The 15,908-nt window shown below is 39.2% G+C and overlaps 1 protein-coding gene across 1 annotated transcript in view; it reads right to left on the bottom strand.

The window, feature by feature from the left end:
• Positions 1–15,908, bottom strand: part of CFAP299 (cilia and flagella associated protein 299) — a 635,581-nt gene that overhangs the window by 59,946 nt on the left and 559,727 nt on the right. The gene's annotated exons all lie outside the window — the stretch shown is intronic.

The raw sequence follows: 15,908 nt of genomic DNA, 5'->3' as shown, positions 1-15,908 counted from the left end.
ACACTGAGACACATAGGAATCAGGTCGACAAAAATTAAAGACAAAGAAAAATTATTAAAAGCAACGAGGGAAAAATGACAAATAACATACAAGGGAACTCCCATAAGGTTAACAGCTGATTTTTCAGCAGAAACTCTACAAGCCAGAAGGGAGTGGCACAATATATTTAAAGTGATGAAAGGGAAGAACCTAAAACCAAGATTACTCTACCCTGCAAGGATCTCATTCAGATTCGATGGAGAAATCAAAAACTTTACAGACAAGCAAAAGCTGAGATAATTCAGCATCACCAAACCAGCTCTATAACAAATGCTAAAGGAACTTCTCTAAGTGGGAAAAGCAAGAGAAGAAAAGGACCTACAAAAACAAACCCAAAACAACTAAGAAAATGGTAATAGAACACACATATTGATTATTACCTTAAATGTGAATGGATTAAATCCTCCAACCAAAAGACACAGGCTCACTGAATGGATACAAAAACAAGACCCATACATATGCTGTCCACAAGAGACCTACTTCAGACCTAGGGACACATACAGACTGAAAGTGAGGGGATGGAAAAAGATATTCCATGCAAATGGAAATCAAAAGAAAGCTGGAGGGCTTCCCTGGTGGCGCAGTGATTGAGAGTCTGCCTGCTGATGCAGGGGACACGGGTTCGTGTCCCGGTCCGGGAAGATCCCACATGCCGCGGAGCGTCTGGGCCCATGCATCATGGCCGCTGAGCCTGCGTGTCCGGAGCCTGTGCTCCACAACAGGAGAGGCCACAACAGTGAGAGGTCCATGTACTGGAAAAAAAAAAAAAAAAAAAAAGAAAGCTGGAATAGAATACTCCTATCAGATAAAATAGACTTTAATACTTTTAATATAAAGAATGTTACAAGAAATAAGGAAGGACACTACATAATGATCAAGGAATCAACCCAAGAAGATGATATAACAATTATAAATATATATGCACCCAACATGAGAGCACCTCAATACATAAGGGAAATGCTAACATCTATAAAACATCCATCTGAAAACAGCAGGTTACACTCACTTCTTAAGTTCACACGGAACTTTCTCCACAATAGATCACATCTTGGGTCAAAAATCAAGCCTCAGTAAATTTAAGAAAACTGAAATCATATCAAGCATCTTTTCCGACCACAACACTATGAGATTAGAAATCAATTATAGGAAAAAAACGTGAAAAACACAAACACATGGAGGCGAAACAATACATTACTAAATAACCAAGAGATCACTGAAGAAATCAAAGAGGAAACCAAAAGATACCTAGAAACAAATGAAAATGAAAACATGACAACCCAAAACCTATGGGATGCAGCAAAAGTTGTTCTAAGAGGGAAGTTTATAGCAATAAAATCCTACCTGAAGAAACAAGAAAAATCTAAAATAAATAATCTAACCTTACACCTAAAGGAACTAAAGAAAGAAGAACAAACAAAACAAAAGTTAGTAGAAGGAAAGAAATCATAAAGATCAGAGCAGAAATAAATGAAATAGAAACAAAGAAAACAGTAGCAAAGATAAATAAAACTAAAAGCTGGTGCTTTTTAGAAAAAAAATTTTAAAGTTTTTTTTGTTTGTTTATTTCTTCTTATTTTTTAATAATTTTTTTAATAAATAGGTTTTTCCTATTTTTTTTATACAGCAGGTTCTTATTAGTCATCAATTTTATACACAACAGTGTATACATGTCAATCCCAATCACCCAATTCATCACACCACCACTCCCAACCCCCCCGCCCCGTGGCTTTCCCACCTTGGTGTCCATATGGTTGTTCTCTACATCTGTGTCTCTATTTCTTCCCTGCAAACGAGTTCATCTGTACCATTTTTCTAGGTTCCACATATATGGGTTAATATACGATATTTGTTTTTCTCTTTCTGACTTACTTCACTCTGTATGACAGTCTCTGGATCCATCCACGTCTCAACAAATAACCCAATTTCATTCCTTTTTATGGCTGAGTAAATTCCATTGTATATATGTTCCACATCTTCTTTATCCATTCATCTGTTTATGGGCATTTAGTTTGCTTCCATGACCTGGCTATTGTAAATAGTGCTGCAATTAACTTTGGGGTGCATGTGTCTTTTTAAATTGTGGTTTACTCTGGGTATATGCTCAGTAGTGGGATTACTGGATCATATGATAATACTATTTTTACTCTTTTAAGGAACCTCCATACTGTTCTCCATAGTGGCTGTATCAGTTTACATTCCCACCAACAGTGCAAGAGGGTTCCCTTTTCTCCACACCCTCTCCAGCATTTGTTGTTTGTAGATTTTCTGATGATACCCATTCTAACTGGTGCGAGGTGATACCTCATTGTAGTTTAGATTTGCATTTCTCTAATAATTAGTGACGTTGAGAATCTTTTCATGTGCCTCTTGGCCATCTGTATGTCTTCTTTGGAGAAATGTCTATTTAGGTCTTCTGCCCATTTTTGATAGGGTTTTTTTTTTTTTTTTTGTAATATTGAGCTGCATGTGCTGTTTATATATTTTGGAGATTAATCCTTTGTCCGTTGATTCATTTGCAAATATTTTCTTCCATTCTGAGGGTTGTCTTTTCATCATGTTTATGGTTTCCTTTGCTGTGCGAAAGCTTCTAAGTTTCATTAGGTCCCATCTGTTTATTTTTCTTTTTATTTCCATTACTCTAGGAGGTGGATCAAAAAAGAACTTGCAGTGATTTATGTCAAAGAGTGTTCTTCCTTGGTTTTCCTCTAAGAGTTTTAGTGTCTGGTCTTATATTTAGGTCTCTAATCCATTTTGAGTTTATGTTTGTGTATGGTGTTAAGGAGTGTTCTAATTTCATTCTTTTACATGTAGCTGTCCAGTTTTACCAGCACCGCTTATTGAAGAGACTGTCTTTTCTCCATTGTATATCCTTGCCTCCTTTGTCATAGATTAGTTGACCATAGGTGTGTGGGTTAACCTCTGGGCTTTCTATCTTGTTCCACTGATCTATGTTTCTGTTTTTGTGCCAGCAACATATTGTCTTGATTACTGTAGCTTTGTAGTATAGTCTGAAGTCAGGGAGTCTGATTCCTCCATCTCCGATTTTTTCCCTCAAGACTGCTTTTGTTATTTGGGGTCTTTTGTGTCTCCATACAAATTTTAAGATTTTTTGTTCTAGTTCCATAAAAAATACCATTGGTAATTTGATAGGGATTGCATTGAATCTGCAGATTGCTTTGGGTAGTACAGTCATTTTCACAATATTGATTTTTCCAATCCAAAAACATGTATATCTCTCCATCTGTTGGTATGATCTTTAATTTCTTTCAACAGTGTCTGATAGTTCTCTGTATACAGGTCTTTTGTCTCCCTAGGTAGGTTTATTCCTAGGTATTTTATTCTTTTTGTTCCAATGGTAAATGAGAGTGTTTCCTTAATTTCTCTTTCAGATTTTTCATCATTAGTGTATAGGAATGCAAGAGATTTCTGTCCATTAATTTTATACCCTGCAACTTTACCAAATTCATTAATTACCTCTAGTAGTTTTCTGGTGGCATCTTTAGGATTCTCTATGTATAGTATCATGTCATCGGCAAACAGTGACAGTTTTACTTCTTCTTTTCTAATTGTATTCCTTTTGTTTCTTTTTCTTCTCTGATTGACAAGCATAGGAATTCCAAATCTATATTGAACAATAGCAGTGCGAGTGGACATCCTTGTCTTGTTCCTGATCTTAGAGGAAATGCTTTCAGTTTTTCACCATTGAGAATAATGTTTGCTGTGGCTTTGTCATATATGACCTTTATTATGTTGAGGTAGGTTCCCTCTATGCCCACTTTCTGGAGAGTTTTTATCATAAATTGGTGTTGAATTTTGTCAAAAGTTTTTTCTGCATCTATTGAGATGATCATACGGTTTTTATTCTTCACTTTGTTAATATGGTGTACCACATTAATTGATTTGCGTATATTGAAGAATCCTTGCATACCGGGGATAAATCCCACTTGATCATGGTGTATGATCCTTTTAATGTGTAGTTGGAATCTGTTTGCTAGTATTTTGTTCAGGATTTTTCCATCTACTTTCCTCAGTGATATTGGTCTGTAAGTTTCTTTTTTTGTAATATCTTTGGTTTTGGTATCAGGGTGATGGTGGTCTCATAGAATGAGTTTGGGAGTGTTCCTTCCTCTGCAATTTTTTGCAAGAGTTTGAGAAGGATGGGTGTTAGCTCTTCTCTAAATGTTTCATAGAATTCACCTGTGAAGCCATCTGGTCCTGCACATTTGTTTGTAGGAATATTTTTAATCACAGTTTCAAATTCATTACTTGTGATTGGTCTGTTCATATTTTCTACTTCTTCTTGGTTCAGTCTTGGAAGGTTATGCCTTTCTAAGAATTTGTCCATTTCTTCCAGGTTGTCCATTGTATTGGCATAGAGTTGCTTGTAGTAGTCTCTTAGGATGCTTTGTATTTCTGCAGTGTGTGTTGTAACTTCTCCTTTTTCATTTCAAATTTTATTGATTTGAGTCCTCTCCCTCTTTTTCTTGATGAGTATGGCTAATGGTTTATCAATTTTCTTTATATTCTCAAAGAACCAGGTTTTAGTTTTATTTATCTTGGCTATTGTTTTCATTGTTTCTATTTCATTTATTTCTGCTCTGATCTTTATGATTTCTTTCCTTCTGCTAACTTTGGGTTTTGTTCATTCTTCTAACTCTATTTCTTTTAGGTGTAAGGTTAGATTTTTTATTTGAGATTTTTCTTGTTTCTTGAGGTAGGCTTGTATAGCTATGAACTTCCCTCGTAGAACTGCTTTTGTTGCATCCCATAGGTTTTGGATCGTCTTGTTTTCATTGTCATTTGTCTCTAGGTATTTTTTGATTTCCTCTTTGATTTCTTCAATGATCTCTTGGTTATTTAGTAACGTATTGTTTAGCCTCCACGTGTTTGTAGTTTTTACATTTTTTCCTCTGTAATTCATTTCTAATCTCATAGCGTTGTGGTCAGAAAAGATGCTTAATATGATTTCAATTTTCTTAAATTTACTGAGGCTTGATTTGTGACCCAAGATGTGATCTATCCTGGAGAATGTTTTGTGCACACTTGAGAAGAAAATGTAGTCTGCTGTTTTTGGATGGAATGTCCCATAAATATCAATTAAATCTATCTGGCCTATTGTGTCATTTAGAGCTTCTCTTTCCTTATTTATTTTCATTTTGGATGATCTGTCCATTGCTGTAAGTGAGGTGTTATTAAAGTTCCCCACTATTATTGTGTTACAGTTGATTTCCTCTTTTATAACTGTTAGCAGTGGCCTTATGCATTGAGGTGCTCCTACGTTGGGTGCATATATATTTATAATTGTTATATCTTCTTCTTGGATTGATCCCTTGATCATTATGTAGTGTCCTTCCTTGTCTGTTGTAATATTCTTTATTTTAAAGTCTATTTTATCTGATATTGTATTACTACTCCAGCTTTCTTTTGATTTCCATTTGTATGGAATATCTCTTTCCACCCCCTCATTTTCAGTTTGTATGTGTCCTTAGGTCTGAGTGGGTCTCTTGTGGACAGCATATATATGGGTCTTGTTTTTGAATCCATTTAGCAAACCTGTGTCTTTTGGTTGGAGCATTTAATCCATTCACATTTAAGGTAATAATTGATATATATGTTCCTATTACCATTTTCTTAATTGTTTTGGGTTTGTTTTTGTAGGTCCTTTTCTTCTCTTGTGTTTCCCATTTAGAGAAGTTCCTTTAGCATTTGTTGTAGAGCTGGTTTGGTGGGGCTGAATTCTCTTAGCTTTTGCTTGTCTGTAAAGCTTTTGACTTCTCCATTGAATCTGAATGAGACCCTTGCTGGGTAGAGTAATCTTGGTTGTAGGTTTTTCCCTTTCATCACTTTAAGTATATCATGCCACTCCCTTCTGGCTTGTAGAGTTTCTGCTGAGAAATCAGCTGTTAACCTTATGGGAGTTCCCTTGTATGTTATTTGTTGTTTTTCCCTTGCTGCTTTCAATAATTTTTCTTTGTCTTTAATTTTTGCCAATTTGATTCCTATGTGTCTCCGTGTGTTTCTCCTTGGGTTTCTCCTTTATTGGACTCGTTGCACTTCCTGGACTTGGGTGGTTATTTCCTTTCCCATGTTAGGGGATTTTTCAATTATAATCTCTTCAAATATTTTCTTGGGTCCTTTCTCTCTCTCTTCTCCTTCTGGGACCCCTATAATACGATTGTTGGTGTGTTTAATGTTGTCCTAGAGGTCTCTTAGGCTGTCTTCATTTCTTTTCATTCTTTTTTCTTTAGTCTGTTCTGCAGCAGTGAATTCCAACATTCTGTCTTCCTAGTCACTTATCTGTTCTTCTGCCTCAGTTATTCTTCTATTGAGTCCTTCTAGTGTAGTTTTCATTTCAGTTATTGTATTGTTCATCTCCGTTTGTTTGTTCTTTACTTCTCCTCAGTCTTTGTTAAACATTTCTTGCAACTTATTGATCTTTGTCTCCATTCTTTTTCCGAAGTCCTTGATCATCTTCACTATCATTGTTCTGAATTCTTTTTCTGGAAGGTTGCATATCTCCACTTCACTTAATTGATTTTTCTGGGGTTTTATCTTGTTCCTTCATCTGGTACATAGCCTTCTGCCTTTTCATCTTGTCTGTCTTTCTGTGAATGTGGTTTTTGTTCCACAGGCTGCAGGATTGTAGTTCTGCTTGCTTCTGCTCTCTGCCCTCTGGTGGATGAGGCTATCTCAAAGCTGGTTCTTTGAGAAGATAAACAAAACTGATAAACCATTAGCCAGACTCATCAAGAAAAAGAGGGAGAGGACTCAAATCAATAAAATTTGAAATGAAAAAGGAGAAGTTACAACGGACACTGCAGAAATACAAAGCATCCTAAGAGACTGCTACTTGCAACTCTATGTCAATAAAATGGACAACTTGGAAGAAATTGACAAATTCTCAGAAAGGCATAACCTTCCAAGACTGAACCAGGAAGAAACAGAATATATGAACAGACCAATCACAAGTAATGAATTTGAAACTGTGATTAAAAATATTCCTACAAACAAATGTGCAGGACCAGATGGCTTCACAGGTGAATTCTATCAAACATTTAGAGAAGAGCTAACACCCATCCTTCTCAAACTCTTGCAAAAAATTGCAGAGGAAGGAACACTCCCGAACTCATTCTATGAGACCACCATCACCTTGTTACCAAAACCAGACAAAGATATTACAAAAAAAGAAACTTACAGACCAGTATCACTGAGGAAAGTAGATGGAAAAATCCTGAACAAAATACTAGCAAACAGATTCCAACAACACATTAAAAGGATCACACACCATGATCAAGTGGGATTTATCCCAGGGATGCAAGGATTCTTCAATATATGCAAATCAATCAATGTGATACACCATATTAACAAATTGAAGAAGAAAAACCATATGATCATCTCAATAGATGCAGAAAAAGTTTTAGACAAAATTGAATATCCATTTATGATAAAAACTCTCCAGAAAGTGGGCATAGAGGGAACCTACCTCAACATAATAAAAGCTATATACAACAAACCCACAGCAAACATCATTCTCAATGGTGAAAAACTGAAGGCATTTCCTCTATGATCAGGAACAAGACAAGAATGTCCACTGTCACCACGATTACTCAACATAATTTTGGAAGTCCTAGCCATGGCTATCAGAGAAGAAAAAGAAATAAAAGGAATACAAAATGGAAAAAAAGAATTAAAACTGTCACTGTTTGCAGATGACATGATACTATATATAGAGAATCCTAAGGATGCCACCGGAAAACTACTAGAGCTAATCAATTAATTAGGTAAAGTTGTAGGATACAAAATTAATGCACAGAAAACTCTTCTATTCATATACACTAACAATGAAAGATCAGAAAGAGAAATTAAGGAAACAATCCCATTCACCACTGCAACAAAAAGAATAAAATACCTAGGAATAAACCTATCTAAGGAGGTAAAAGACCTGTACTCAGAAAACTATAAGACACTGATGAAAGCAATCAAAGATAGCACAAACAGATGGAGAGATATACCATGTCCTTGGATTGGAAGAATCAATATTTTGAAAATAACTATACTATTCAAAGCAATCTACAGATTCAATGTAATCCCTATCAAATTACCAATGGCATTTTTACAGAACTAGAACAAAAAATCTTAAAATTTGTATGTGTTGGGAGCCAAGAAGTTTTCGCCATTAGAAGATGGCCGACACCCTGCTTCTCTTCCTGATTTATGAGATAGAAGTTCGCGCCTAAAATGAAAGCCCGCGCACGCAGCACCAATGATGATTAGCCAAGTACTTCCCTCATTCTGAATCCCGCCCCCCTTTCTCTGCAGTGTATAAATACAGCTACCGCAGCAATAAAAGTTTGAGGCTTGATCAGGATTCTGTCTTGCCTCCATTCTTTCGCGTCTCCTGCCCTTCCCCCTTTTTTCAACCCCCACAGGTTCCTCCTCAGACTCACAAGGATTTGTCCTGCTGGTCGGGACTCCCGGGGACGCCCGGGGCCGTACACAATTGGCGCCCAACGTGGGGCCTGAGGAACGGATCCTGACGGAGGTAGCACGCTTACGAACGCCTGGCCAGGCACCCACTGAGCCGCCGCGAGACTTACTCGAAAGTGCAGCTTGATTAGGTCCCCGGAGGACTGGCCGACCTTCGGCAGTCGTGACCTGAGGATAAGGTAAGCGGAGCTATAAATATGGGACAGGAATTGAGTTCCCATGAACTCTTTCTTCAGGGGATCGAGGATTCCCTCAAGATGCGGAAGATTAAGGCTAGAAAAAAAGATTTGCGTGAATTTTTTATGTTCTTGTCTGATGTTTGCCCATGGTTCCCACAGGAAGGGACAATAGATAAAAAATGCTGGAATCGTGTAGGAAATTGTTTAAATGATTATTATCAAACCTTTGGGCCTTCTAAAGTGCCTGTGACTGCATTTTCGTATTGGAATTTAATTAGGGAGATTCTCATGGGTCATTTTTTTGACCCCGATGTCCAAAAGGTTGTAGAGACCGGGGAAACAATTCTTAAAGCAGCCTCTCGTCTCCATTCAGCTTGTCCATCCGTTACCATTGATATGGGTTCAAATGAAGAGTTCCCAAAAATTCCAGAAACCGGTCATCATTATCCCACAGATGATAAAGTTATCCCAAAGATTTATCCTTCCCTTACTGCTATTAAGGGTGATCCCAATGATGACCAGCTTTCCCCCCAAGATCAGGAAACTCTCGATGAGCAGGCTGCTCGTTATCATCGCAATGATGATTCCTGGGGATTCCCCCTTTTGAAGCCTCCACCATCTTATAATACTCCTCATCAGATGCCTGCCTTTAGCGCCCCTGCTCCCATTGCCCCCCTGATTGATTCCCTTCGACAGGCTAAGATGGCCTTAACCCAGGAAATTTCCTCTTTGAGAGATGTTTTACAACAAAAACGGGAACGCTTGGATCTCCTAAAGGAGCTTAAGGCCCTTGAGGTGGAGCTTACTTCTTTTAATGTCTCGAACGGTCCCAATAAACCCCCGCTTCGACAAAAACCAGGATCCATTAAGTTAGCCTTCCCTGTTACTCGCAGTCAAAATTTACCCACTCAAGGTGAAATTCAAGCTGAAGATAGTGAGGAAGGGGAAGAGGAAGAGGGAGAAGAATCTCCTGAACCTGATGAGGGACCAGATATTCATAATTCTTCTGGGGGCGGCCCTTTTGAACATAAATATCACCGCCTCAATTTAAAACATATAAAAGATTTAAAATCTGCTGTCAATAATTATGGGCCCACAGCCCCTTATACATTGGCAATCTTGGAGGGATTAAGCGATCGCTGGCTGACCCCAAATGATTGGCTTACCCTGGCTCGGGCCACCCTTTCTGGGGGAGATTTTGTTTTATGGCGCACTGAATTTGCAGAAAATTGTAGAGAAACTGCCCAAAGAAATGCTGAAAACAGAACTTCCCGATCATGGACCCAAGATAAATTACTTGGCCGTCCCCCCTATGAATCCAATGAGTCTCAGGCTGCTTTTCCCCCTGGTTTGTTGGCTCAAATACAAAATGCTGGCCTTAAGGCCTGGCGCCGTCTTCCGCCTAAGGGTTCGCCCACAACTTCCTTGGCAAAAATTCGCCAGGGACCAGAAGAGCCTTATTGTGAGTTTATTAGCCGCCTCACGGACGCCGCCGAGCGTGTAGTGGGTGATAGTGAAACTGATAATGCCTTTGTTAAACATTTAGCTTATGAAAATGCCAATCCGGCCTGCCAAGCTGCCCTTCGGGCTCATCGTGGTGGTAGCCTGGCTGATTACATTAAGTTGTGCTCCGGAATTGGTCCCTCCCATTCTGTTGGTCTTGCGATTGGAGCTGCTCTAAAAGATTTTATTAAAGATACATCCGTCCTAGATAAACAACAAAAAACTTGCTATAATTGCAAACAACCTGGACATTTTGCCCGGGATTGTTCATTACATAGACAAGGACAGTCATTAAAGGCTAGCCCACAACAACCCCGATATCAATCCCGGGCTCCTCCCACCACCGTTTGCCCTCGTTGTAAAAGAGGCAAACATTGGTCTTCAGAATGTTTTTCAAAAACGGATATAAATGGCCAATTGCTCCCCAAAAAACAGGGAAACTTTTCACGGGGCCAGCCCCTGGCCCCTTCCTTGGAACCAAACCAAGGGGCAATTTGGTTTGTTCCTCAAAAATCTGGACAAGTTCCCTGCACCCGGATGTTGGCTCCCTCTGTCGAGCCACACCCGGAAGCGCAGGATTGGACCTCTGTGCCTCCACCGACTCAATATTAGTCCCAGAACAAGGAGTACAACCAATTCCCACAGAAGTTTATGGCCCCCTGCCCCCAAATACTTTTGGTTTAATTTTAGGAAGAGGTAGTTCCGCTTTGGCTGGCCTCCAAATTATACCTGGTGTTATTGATAATGATTATTCAGGTCAAATTACCCTTTTGGCATCTGCTTTACAAGGCCCTATATCAATCCCTAAAGGTCAAAGGATAGCACAGTTAGTATTGTTGCCCCTAAATTCTTTAAATAAGAGCCATACTAATTGTCCTAGAGCAGATGCTGCTTTTGGCTCCTCAGATGTTTATTGGGTCCAACAAATTACTCCTGAAAGGCCACTCCTAACCCTGTGGTTAGATGGAAAGAAATTTGAGGGTTTAGTCGATACAGGAGCCGATGCAACAGTTATTTCGGAAAAATATTGGCCCTCCTCTTGGCCTTGTACAGTGTCTATAACTCATTTACAAGGCATAGGACATTCTACCAATCCTAAACGGAGCTCTAAAGTTCTTACATGGATAGATACTGAAGGTAATACTGGACAGGTACAACCTTATATTTTGCCACATATCCCGTTGAATCTTTGGGGACGTGACATCCTGTCACAATTAAAGTTAATCATGGCCAGCCCCAATGAGGTGGTGACCCAACAAACGCTAAACCAAGGGTTTCTACCAGGCTTAGGCTTAGGAAAAAATAATCAGGGTATTACACGACCTATTTCCCTGGCATCTAACATAAATCGCCAGGGCCTAGGCAGTTCGCCTTTTTCTTAGCGGCCATTGACCTTCCTGTGCCCCATGCGGACAAAATACGATGGAAAACTAATGATCCCGTTTGGGTGGACCAATGGCCTCTAACAGAAGAAAAACTTACAGCTGCCACAAAGTTAGTGCAGGAACAATTGGCCGCTGGACATTTAGAAGCCACTACTTCGCCATGGAATACCCCTATATTTGTGATAAAAAAGAGATCTGGCTCATGGCGACTTCTCCAAGATCTTAGGGAAATTAATAAAACAATGTTTACTATGGGAGCTTTACAGCCTGGCTTGCCTTCTCCTATTGCCATTCCAGCTGGCTATTTTAAAATCATTATTGATCTTAAAGATTGCTTTTTTACTATCCCTCTCCATCCTCAGGATAGAGAGCGTTTTGCATTTAGTCTCCCAGTAATTAATTTTAAAGGCCCAATGCCACGTTTTCAATGGAAGGTCCTCCCGCAGGGTATGGCCAATAGCCCCACCTTATGTCAAAAATTTGTTGCACAAGCTGTAGACCCTCTTAGGGCTCGTTGGCCTGGTATCTATATCATTCATTATATGGATGATATTCTTTTGGCTGGGAAATCAACTGATGAACTCCTTAAGTGTTATCAAGATTTAAAAGATAATCTTGCTTCCTCTGGCCTTCAAATTGCTTCAAATAAGGTACAATTAAAAGATCCATACTATTATCTTGGTTTCGAATTAAACAAAAAAATAATTACCACTCAAAAGATACACATACAAGTACCACATTTGCAAACCCTCAATGATTTTCAAAAATTTTTGGGAGATATTAATTGGCTACGACCGTATCTTAAACTTACTACGGGAGAGTTAAAACCCTTATTCGAGATTTTACAAGGGCCATCAGATCCCTTGTCACCCCGTAGGCTGACTAAGGAGGCTAAAAATTCTCTTCAATTAGTAGAAAAGGCCATTAGATGTCAACAGATTACCTTTTTAGATTATGGTCGTCCCTTTAGTTTGATTATTTGTGCCACTGCACATACACCCACTGGAGTCCTATGGCAAGATCATCCCCTCTTGTGGATACATTTGTCCGTATCTCCTAATAAAGTGCTTAAGACCTACCCTTCCTTAGTAGCACAGGTTCTTACTTTGGGCCGAGAAAAAAGCCGTCAATTTTTTGGCAGAGATCCTGATCATTTGATTCTCCCCTATACCAAAGAAGAGCTTAGTTGGTTATTACAAACTGATGATAAATGGCTTGTTTCCTTATCCTCCTTTCAGGGTAATATTGATAATCATTATCCACCTGATAAGCTCCTTCAGTTTGCTAGAAAACATCTGTTTATATTTCCCAAAATCACTTCTGCTGTTCCTCTGGGAGATGCTGCCCTAGTATTCACTGATGGATCATCATCCGGTGTTGCTGTATTTGTTATAAATAATCAGCCCTATAGGGTACAGTCCCCCTTTTTATCAGCACAACTTGTTGAGCTTTTTGCCATTCTTCAGGTTTTTGAGATGTTACAGAATATCCCCTTTAATTTATATACGGACAGCTCATATATAGCTTTGTCCGTCCCCCTTTTAGAAACTGTTTCATATATTAAACCCTCTTCCAATGCTGTTCCCCTTTTTCAACAACTTCAAAGTCTTATACTTCGAAGACAAGCGCCTTTTTTTATTGATCATCTTAGGGCTCATACAGATCTTCCTGGACCCCTCTCTCAGGGCAATGATTTAGCTGATAAAAATGCCCGCCTGATGTGCACCGTAACCTCTGATTCTGTTTCTCAAGCTACTCAATTTCATCAGCTACATCATGTTAATGCACATACTCTTCGCTTAATGTTTAAGCTTACTCGAGAACAATCAAGACAAATTGTAAAAAATTGTCCAGGGTGCGTTACATTTTTACCTCTTCCACATCTTGGGGTAAACCCAAGAGGTCTATTACCTAATGAAATCTGGCAGATGGATGTTACCCATCTTGCTGAATTTGGAAAATTAAAATTTATTCATGTGTCCTTTAGCGGCTTTATATATGCCTCCCTTCAGGGAGGAGAAGCCACAAAAAACATTATTTCACATGTGCTCCAATGTTTTACAGTTTTAGGCAAGCCTCAAATAATTAAAACAGATAATGGGCCTGGGTATACCTCCCAGGCTTTCCAAGATTTTTGCACCCGGCTTCAAATAAAACATCTTACGGGAATTCCATATAACCCCCAGGGTCAAGGCATAGTAGAAAGAGCCCATCAAACCCTTAAAAATACCATTTCCAAGCTTAAAAATAATGATTTAACTGTTACAAAAAATTCCCCAAAAAATATTCTTAGTCATGCCCTGTTTGTAATTAATTTTTTACAATTAGATAATAATGGTAGATCTGCCGCCGATCGCCTTTGGCATCAAGAAACTAAAAATCAATATGCACAAGTTATGTGGAAAGACCCTTTGACCTTTAAATGGCATGGACCCGATCCACTCCTCATCTGGGGGAGGGGATCCGCATGTGTATATAATACCAAAGAAGGTGGAGCACGCTGGTTGCCTGAGCGCCTTATTAAACCTATAAGTTCTATAAAGTAATAAATTTTATCCAGGGCCCTTTTCCCTGAGATTGTATTTCTTTTTCTTTTTCAGAAAAAGATGGAGACCCTCCTAATATTGAAAGAGCGGCAGAGACGACATGAGTTATCCGTTGTGACCCTGATCCTGTCATCTTTGCTGGTTGTTGGACAGGCTGAAAGCACTCCCCACTTGCCTCAAAATTTAACCTGATACATTACCATCGCCTCGCCATTACAGAAGCAGAACCAAAGGATGATTCTGGCTGCCCCTCCACTGGAGCGGCATGAAACAGAGACATGCCTACCCCCCTCTTTGATGGAGGGTATGGGTACCGAGTTGAGTGTGGCAGCAAAGCATGCACAAGGGAAAACGTGTATATATGTATATACAAGGTAATCTCTGTTATTCCCTGTGAGTATACCTGAATTATGATAGAGGTTGGTATCTAAACATTGTTTTTGGCTTTTAGTAGATAAGATTATCTTTGGCTCTGCCTCTCCTCCCCAAAAGATACCAAGAGCCGATGAGTGTGGACACACATACCTTGTCCACGGGAGGATTCAGGTCACTACTCCCTCACTCGGTTAATGCCCACCTCCTTAAAAGAAATAAAAAGGGAGGAAATGTTGGGAGCCAAGAAGTTTTCGCCATTAGAAGATGGCCGACACCCTGCTTCTCTTCCTGATTTATGAGATAGAAGTTCGCGCCTAAAATGAAAGCCCGCGCACGCAGCACCAATGATGATTAGCCAAGTACTTCCCTCATTCTGAATCCCGCCCCCCTTTCTCTGCAGTGTATAAATACAGCTACCGCAGCAATAAAAGTTTGAGGCTTGATCAGGATTCTGTCTTGCCTCCATTCTTTCGCGTCTCCTGCCCTTCCCCCTTTTTTCAACCCCCACAGGTTCCTCCTCAGACTCACAAGGATGTGTCCTGCTGGTCGGGACTCCCGGGGACGCCCGGGGCCGTACACATGTATGCAGACACAAAAGACCCCGATTAGCCAAAGCAATCTTGAGGGAAAAAAACGAAGGTGGAGGAATCAGACTCCCTGACTTCAGGCTACACGACAAAGCTACAGTAATCAAGACAATATGGTAGTGGCACAAAAACAGAAATATAGATCAATGGAACAAGATAGAAAGCACAGAGGTGAACCCACGCACCTATGGTCAACTGATCTATCACAAAGGAAGCAAGGATATACAATGGAGAAAAGACAGTCTCTTCAATAAGTAGTGCTAGGAAAACTGGACAGCTACATGTAAAAGAATGAAATTAGAACACTCCTTAACACCATACACAAAAAGTAAGTCAAAATGGATTAAAGACCTAAATGTAAGACCAGAAACTATAAATCTCTTAGAGGAAAACATAAGCAGAACACTCTGTGACATAAATCACAGCAAGATTTTTTTGACCTACCTCCTAGAGTAATGGAAATAAAAACAAAATAAACAAGTGGGACATAATGAAATTTAAAACTTTTGCACAGCAAAGGAGACTATAAACAAGATGAAAAGACAAGCCTCAGAATGGGAGTAAATATTTGCAAACAAATCAATGGACAAAGGATTAATCTCCAAAATATATAAATAGCACATGCAGCTCAATATTAGAAAACAAAAAAAAAAACAACCCAATCAAAAAATGGGCAGAAGACCTAAATAGACATTTCTCCAAAGAAGACATACAGATGGCCAAGAGGCACATGAAAAGATGCTCAACATCACTAATTATTAGAGAAATGCAAATCAAAACTACAATGAGGTATCACCTCGCACCAGT

Source organism: Pseudorca crassidens, chromosome 4, assembly GCF_039906515.1.
Source record: "Pseudorca crassidens isolate mPseCra1 chromosome 4, mPseCra1.hap1, whole genome shotgun sequence".
Classification (NCBI taxonomy): domain Eukaryota; kingdom Metazoa; phylum Chordata; class Mammalia; order Artiodactyla; family Delphinidae; genus Pseudorca; species Pseudorca crassidens.
This window is presented reverse-complemented; position numbering and strand designations above follow the sequence as displayed.